Source organism: Gossypium hirsutum, chromosome D01 (assembly GCF_007990345.1).
Source record: "Gossypium hirsutum isolate 1008001.06 chromosome D01, Gossypium_hirsutum_v2.1, whole genome shotgun sequence".
Lineage (NCBI taxonomy): Eukaryota > Viridiplantae > Streptophyta > Magnoliopsida > Malvales > Malvaceae > Gossypium > Gossypium hirsutum.
Genome location: NC_053437.1, coordinates 32,790,009 through 32,798,432, shown reverse-complemented (window position 1 = coordinate 32,798,432; position 8,424 = coordinate 32,790,009). Strand labels below are relative to the sequence as shown.

Genomic DNA, 8,424 nt, shown 5'->3' with positions numbered 1-8,424 from the left:
TGAAAAAACTTAGGAGCACCCCTAGATTAAAACCACCGCCTCCTCTTTTTCCAAGATCTTCGTGATCAGACACTCAACTCCGCAAAGCAAATCACTTGAAAACTGATTTAACCAGAAATGCCTATTCCTTGAATATGCAAATTATAATCAATATCTCGAGTGGATGCCAAAATGATTATTCACTCCTTAGGCTATAGAGCTTGGCTAAAGACAGACATTTCCCCTCTAAATTCTAATACACCCACAAAATACCATAAACATTCTACCCACTTACCAAAACGAAAAGGCGACCTCTTAGAAGTAACCCAGTTAGACAAGAGAAAGGCTGATATGGTGAGACTTAACCTTTGGAAGTGGGTGCAAGTGTTTGGAAATTGTGGACCCAGCTCATTACCAACACACGATCTACCTCTCAAAAAAGAGCCCTATGCAAGTAAAAGGAGGTCCTCTAAATCCTAAATCATGTTCCCGACCATATCCACAATCACCAAATAGGGACATCTCCTTCCGTTAGAAAGACCACCTGATTTCTTATAAAGATAAGATTGTGTTGAATCCCAATAGATACATGGAATTTGCCCCAACAGAATCGAGATCTCAAATCCTTTCAAAGTCCTTTCGTTTCTGTCGATTAGGCTTCCATCATAAAGGAGATAAAAATTGGTATTAGGAAGAAATATGCCAAACCGAGTTAGAATAAACTGAGGGTGACTACGAACCACCTCAACACGAATTGAATTTTTCCATCCAAGCCAAATACATTCGGAATATCCTATCGCCTCTACTCAGTGTGAACACTGGAACCCTAGCTTAGCGATAATGCTATTTGTTTTGGTACCACTCGTTTTGGCTCAAGCGACTAATATATCATGTTATATTCCATGTTGTACTCTTGGAAACTCAAGAAATTTAACACTTGCACAACCTGCAATTCCAAGAAAAAATTGAAAATTCATGAATTATACAAAATTAGGAACCATACCATTATGTCTAGAGCATTAACCATCCACGGTCGAGCTACGACTCCTAGGCATCATTCGCTACTTTACTAGACACTTAGAAGAAAAGGCTCTATCACATCCTCCATGGATTTTGCTATAGGAATCCGCAAATCTAGGAAAATTTAAAGCGGCTCTCTCAACCCATAAAGCATTAGAAAGCTTTCGACCACTACAACCGATGAATCTCTACTGCCACTCTTGCTATCTTTAGGCCTGAAGTATCCGTATCTAATGTCTTTAAGATCAGTTGACTGAAATACCCTGCTGGTTTAAGTGAAATCTTTCTAGAAAATCACTGCTGAATGTTTTCCTGGATCAAGGACGCCATCGGTTATTAGGACTCCAATTCCCTCTAATTCTTTAAATGTGGAATTATAGTGTGTTTTATTTCCTCAAATTTCCAAAATTAATGTTTCCTAACCCTGAATCCATATCACTTGACATCTACTTCGATATCCAAGCATCATTAGTCGAATCATCCTGGGCCAAACCTGCATGTCCAATGAAAAGAATTTGAGTTAATTTGGATATATCTTTATTAGCAGACCCCTCACTATCCTGGCTAAGTCCAACTGCCAGCATGAGTCTTTTTCCCATTATTTTTCTAGTAAACCACTAGATTGAGCCTAAATTAACAGTCCTCATACTACCAAAAACTAGTAGGCTTAGCAGGCCCCATAGAGGACTTAAGGCCTGCACTTCCCCCACGGCCTGCACCATTACTAAAGCTCAAACCTTCTTTAGGCATTTCCTTAACCTTAGCCTTATTACCACCCAAAGCCTTATTCGCCTTCTCCTTCTCCTTTCCCCCTGAAATTCCTTCATCAGCCTCACCATTACCATTTCCCATCTCCCCCACCGCATTTAGTGCCATGAATCTGGATCCTAACGGTTCCTTCCTAGTTTTCACCACGTCATTATCCCGTAAATCCCTTTGACTACGCTGTGATTTCCTTTTCACCAATATCATGGTCCGTACTCCGATCCTATCCTTCATTCTACTCCACCGACGACCTCGCTTAAGTTAGCAACCACTGCTTCTACATTACTTTCTAGGTCAGATTTACCACCACTGACAGGCACAAATCCTTGACGTGCCCGTACTTACTGTAAAAAACATATTGTTGAAGCGCCTCATATTCCACTCATTAGACGATGCCGTCGACCATAACCTGAGAAAGAAAATGCTTGTCAATGTTAATAAACATAGCCAGACGAGCGAACTGGCCTCTGGTTCTGCTATCAGTTTAAAAAATCCAGTTTTGCCACTTTTTCGACTAGCCCCTGATGACCTCTATGTCTTCGATTTATATATAAATCTCGAGAGTTTCGATAGCCGGGTCCAAGCCATCACCACGCTGGGATATGGCTACGATGAAGTAAATCTTTAGTCCAAGGTTGAACAGTAAGGTACTGGCCGTAAATGATCCATGGTCCCTGAGTCAATACTCGATTATAATCTTTATTGTTCTGAAACCTAACAAAAAAATAATTGTTTCTATGTCCATGAGATGGAATGGTTTGTAGGTTTCCATAGGCTGCTATTTGATTATGAAGATGTTATAGCCAATGCTTCGCCCTAAAGCTTGAGTACGACCGTCAATTCCATCTCTTTGAAGAGAATTCTTAAATACTGTCGAGAAGACAATTGCTGGAATCCCATTGACCATGGTCGTACTCACATCACCTTCTAACAACTCAAATCACTTTCACTTCCCTCGCTAGGGTCATTACAAGCCATACCAAAATGACTGCTCCTCCCCCTAAAGCTTGTCCTTCCAAGACAAATTCGGGATTAGATAAGAGTCCACAACCATAGTAGCAACCTCTCCATCGATTCCTTCCTTAATCTCACTTTCTTAGTGTTCCGATCCCCATCAGATCTGAATCACTAGCACCTCCGTTATCAGAATTTTGCATATTTAGAGCTTTTCTTTGACCATTCTTTATGCTTCCTTGTCAATCAACTTTTTAAAACCGTGATAATTTTTACTTTAACCCTTAATAACGGTCGAAGAAAATTATAAATGATCCAAATGAGAATATTTAAGGAATTAATAATATTAATTAAAACATTTAGTAGTATCTAAAATGATGATACCTATTTTGATGCATTAAGTGTATTAAGCAAGGGAGATTAGATGCAGAATGGTGAGATTTTGTTTAAATGATGATAGTTTAATGAACTGGAAAATAAATCCAATAAAACAGATTACAATTATCCAATTTAATACAGATAATAAATAAATTGAAGATTACAACTATCCAATCCCCATAGAAAGTTTGCAGATATTATAAGCAATATTTATAACTCCTTTCCTTATATTTAGTGCAAACATTTTCATTCAAACCCCGAAACAAAGAAATAGGATTAAATTGACAAATTTATAAATTAAGATCTAAATTTGTAGTTTATCCAATAGCTTATTTAATGTGTGTTTTAAAAGTTCAGAGAGGAAAAGAGAGCTCGTCTACAGTTGATAAACCAACTAAACTTCCTCTTCAATCCTTCCATCCTTGCACTCCTGATGGACCAACAGCAACCACCGCCGCCAACCCCTAATGCTCCTCCTCCTTCCTCCGCCGTCGACCCACCTCCGCAACCACAGCCGCAGCCACAAATTCAACAACAAACAACGCCAACGCCCCCGTCCTCAACATCCTCTACCGCAATCCCTAACCCTAACCCCAACCCTATCCCGAAACCCTTACCTTCCGCCATACCACCACCGAAACAGCCGCCGCAGCCTAAACCAGCTCTCCCCTCTCATCAGCCAAGATCCGCCGCTGCATTCTCGAGGCCATGGCAACAGCACTCTGCCCAGTTCACTCATTTCTCTTCCTCTTCTCCTTCCGCCTCATCGTCTCCTTCCCCTTCACTTTCCTCTCAGCCGCGAGGCAGCATTGCCCTCGGTGTTCCTTCGTCCCATTCTGGCCCCTCGCCTCCTTCTCCTTCACCTCCGCAATCCACTCCGTTTACCGGTTCCTTTGGCCATTCCTTCGGTGGAACCTCTAGTTCCAATGTTTCCCAGGTTGGATTTTAAGCTTGTGGGTTATTTTCACTCACGATTTTGAGCTTTTGATGCTGAAATTTCCTCTTCTTGTGATATTTCTTTTTCATAGGCAAGGCCAATGATGCGAGGAATAGGGATGGGATCATCAGTTGGTTCAAGTTCACAAATGAGACCAGGTGGGATTTCTGCTCAGCATCAACAAAGGCCTTTGCAATCATCTCTTAGACCAACATCTTCACCAACTAGCCAGTCCCCTTCTACCCAAGTTAGTATTATTTTTAAGGATTAATGTATATTATTTCTTTTTATTAATTTAAATGACATTGATTTTTTGTCAATAATGTTCTAATAATGCTAAAAATGTTAGTTGAATTTAAATGGTCGCAGTAATAACAGTTTTAGCATATTTTAATAGAGTTCTTAATAATGTTTTAGATTTTTAAGGCTGCTTAGAACTGTTGGTTGAATCTAGAAAATACTAATCCTTTCTCCCTGACTTGTATTATTATTTTTAATCTTAATTTGAATATAGTATTGGTAGGTTGAAGTAAGCTGCTTTAAGGAGTTCGTCAAGAGAGCTAAGGTGTTATTATCTACTATATAACACATTGTGGTTGCCAACAACCTCTTGGCTTCATAGCCAGATTCTTGTATTGTGTGGCATGAGACCTAGGGTTCGATCCTTAGCATACCAATCCCCATTCTCCTATCATCGAATGTGAAAGAAAAGAACACATTATTGTCATCATGATTATAAATGTTGGGTGAATTTGTGTTTGATGCCTTTCCTTGAATATTATGTGACCTTTTTTTTCCTTGTTTTCTTTTTCATTTTTTTGTAGAATTTCCAAGGGCATGGCCTTATGAGAGTGTCAGCGGTTGGTTCCTCTTCTTCAACACCAAGTACTCTACAAACTCCACAATCCCCTAATCAGCCGTGGCTATCATCTGGAGCGCAAGGGAAGCCACCTTTGCCACCCCTTGGCATAGACACAGCTGAGGGCACATATACCCAGCAACATCATTCGTTGCAAACAGTTTCACAACAGCAGCATGTATCATCTCCACAGGTGCCACCGCAAATATATCATCGATTCAGCAGCAGGAACATTTTGAGCAACAGTTTTCGCAATCAAGGGCCTCACAATCTCTACCTCATCAACAACAAGATTCCAGATCCCAGGGCTCTGCAAATCAAAAGCCTTCTTCTCTCGCAATGGTACAACCAAGCACAGTCCAGGTGACCCAAAACAAAGCAGCAATTACAGAAAGTGATGATTCTGGTGGTCGGATTCTTAGCAAAAGAAGCATCCATGATATAGTTAACCAGGTGAACTATTCTAGAACTAGCTTACATTTAGGATTCTTAGGATTATACCTCTGGATCTTACTTTTCTCCAACTTATTCTACGTTTATCTACCAAAATCTGTACCTTTTATGAAAAGATATCTAGTATCTTATGCCATATAAGGAAATGATTAAAATTCTCTAAAGCTGTATATGTACAGTATGTAAAAAGGTTAATAGTATTGAGCAAATTTCCTCCTCCACATTTCATACCCGTTAGTGTCTCTAAATGGCCTTCCATTTTTTTGGTTTATATTCAAGGGGTATTGTGTTATTCCATTTCAGTGGTTGTATGTTAGTCACCAATATAAACTTTTATGATCATCAACAAAGATTCTAGTGACACAGGGATGTTCAGCCTTTAAGTTTTGGTGAATGTAATTTTTAGAATACACATTTTCTCAAGGAGTTCATTGAATGATTTTTACAAGATGGGTCTTTTTCAATTTGCATTTCCTCATACCCTGACTACTATGTATTTCTATTGTGGTTTTTGTAGAATTCTTATGGAGTTTCCATGATTCTGTATCTTCAAATATGACATTATATTTTTGTACAGATTGATCCATCTGAGAAATTGGATCCTGAAGTTGAAGATATTCTTGTGGATATTGCTGAAGACTTTGTGGATTCTGTAAGCTGTTGAACATTTTTTCGAAGAATTCGTTATACATACATTTTGAATTGGGCAGATTCCAAAATACTTAAGGGCTCTTCAACTGTAGTTTTTATTTCTCTTAGATTAAGCCTATTTTGCTTTATGCGAAAACAATGAAGTATGGCTTATGGATTTAAAATATTTTTAACAATGTAAATTATGAACTCGATCTAAATAAATTTTTTTCTTGTCCTTTTATGATTTGTTGTGCCAAATAGGTTGATCAGCTAATAAAAAGGTGAAAATGGACCTTGATGAATCTTGTGGAAAGTTTTTGAAATCTTAATGAAAATAAGCTTAATTCCACATTATATTCCTGGCTTTCTCTTTCCGAACTTAGTATGAAGAGTTCAATTTTATGTTATATAGGACCTTATATTTCCTTGATTAATTAGGATATTTTGATTTTCTGTCTGTTGTTGTGTTGTTTTTTCACTGCATTTATGTGGGTATGCCACTTAATAGTTAATATGGTACTTTGTGCTTTATAATATAAACTTTTCAATATCTGATATAAACATTATGCTATCCTTTTCTTTTTCCTTCTAAATAGATCACAACATTTGGTTGCTCACTGGCCAAGCATAGAAAGTCAGATACATTGGAAGCAAAAGACATTCTCCTACATCTTGGTTAGTTATTATGTAAAATTACCCTCTTTAGTTTCTCATTCTTATTTAAAAACATCTAGTACTGTAACTTATATTACTTTTTTTTTATGGCTTGATACAGAGAGAAATTGGAATTTGACTCTTCCAGGATTTAGTGGTGATGAGATTAAGACTTACAAAAAACCGGTAAATTATTTTCTTTTGTCCATAGGAGGGTGATGTTAGATGCACATTTGTTCTTTATAGATTGAGATTTATGACTTTTCAAAATTTGTGGCTTTGTGTGTATCGCAGATTACAAATGAGGTTCACAAAGAGCGGCTTGCAGTGGTAAATTTTTGCTCCAGTATATTTTGCATTTCATAACATATGAACTAATTAAGATGTTTATGTTTCCCTTTTACATTTATGTATGAGGAGAGATAGTATTCCCTTGATGTTATGGTAAGCTATTTTCTTCTTGTAAATTTATGTATCTGGTGTCTGTTTCTCTTTGGCAGATAAAGAAATCAATCTTAGCGAGAGAGGCAGCCAATGCTAAGCACATCATTGGACAAACTGCTGTAAACACAAAGGGTAACGTTGGAAAAGCGGCTGCTAATATCTTGGGTTCTCCAAATGTTAAAATACGAGAAGTATCATGAGGCTCTATTTTTTTTTTGACAACATTTCTCTCTCAGAATCCTTTTAGAAGGTATGCCAGTTATCATGCGAGCATATGTAACTAATATTCATATACTCAGCATCAGCATTTATTTAATTGAACAGTCAAATGGTGCTCAAATTAGGCCTCTAACTATGCTAAAACCAAGGATAAAAACTGTTGGTAGATTCTGTTTCAGCAATTGAACAAGATTTCTTGTGTGCTCCTATTTGTTCACTTGTTTATAGTTTGTTTTAAGTCACATGTGCAACCTTTGTTTTTCTTTGCGTGTAATGTAATGAACCCCTCTTATCTTGCTATCCGAGAAAGATTGGAATTGAAATCCTGGTCGTATTCTATTAAAAAGGAGAGATGAACACCTCTGCAATCAGCATTTATTTAATTGAACACTCGAATGGTTCTTGACCTAGGCCTCTAATGATTGTTAGCTATAGTAAAAACCATGAATAGAAAACTGTTGGCGCATTGTTTTACCAATTCAACAAATTTAATCCTTGTGCACCTATTTATTCACTTGTTTATAATTCTTTTTAGGTCACAAATGTGCAACCTGCGTTTTTCTTTTCAAATAATGTAGTGAGCTCGTCTTATCTTGCTCTCTGAGATGACTGATGTTTTATTAAAAGAGAGATAAACCCAGCATGGAGTGTCATACTCCATGATCTGTGTGCTGGCTGCTGTGCATAATTCAAAGGTTTCTTTTAAAGGTATCCTTTTTGTTGATGTCCATATTTGCTCATTCTATGCAGGGATCGGTTGCCTGAGAAGCATTATCGTCGATGGGAAGAACAAACCAAACTTTTTCCCCTCCTACATTGAACAACAATTTAATGATGCTCTTATTGCGCTTTGCTGAAAATACTATGAAAAAACCTTGGTATTGAAATCCCGCTCTTGAATCCAGGTTCTTGAATTTTGTCGATAAAAACTAACCTCAATTGCTAGCAACAGTTGGATGTAATGGTTGTATAGATCTTTCTCCCAGTCACACCATGTCTGTATCAGGGTTGGTGTTGTAGTTGCTAAATTTTCTGTCTCCTTCCTTTTCTCCCAAAATTTTGTGGAGATATCTCCATAAAAAAATGTCTTAACTCTTCTTGCTTCAATCTGATCGCTTATCATTCACCA

The 8,424-nt window shown here is 37.7% G+C and overlaps 1 pseudogene; it reads left to right on the top strand.

The window, feature by feature from the left end:
• The first annotated feature begins 3,462 nt into the window (after nucleotides 1–3,462).
• Nucleotides 3,463–8,424, top strand: LOC121203566 (transcription initiation factor TFIID subunit 12-like; annotated as a pseudogene).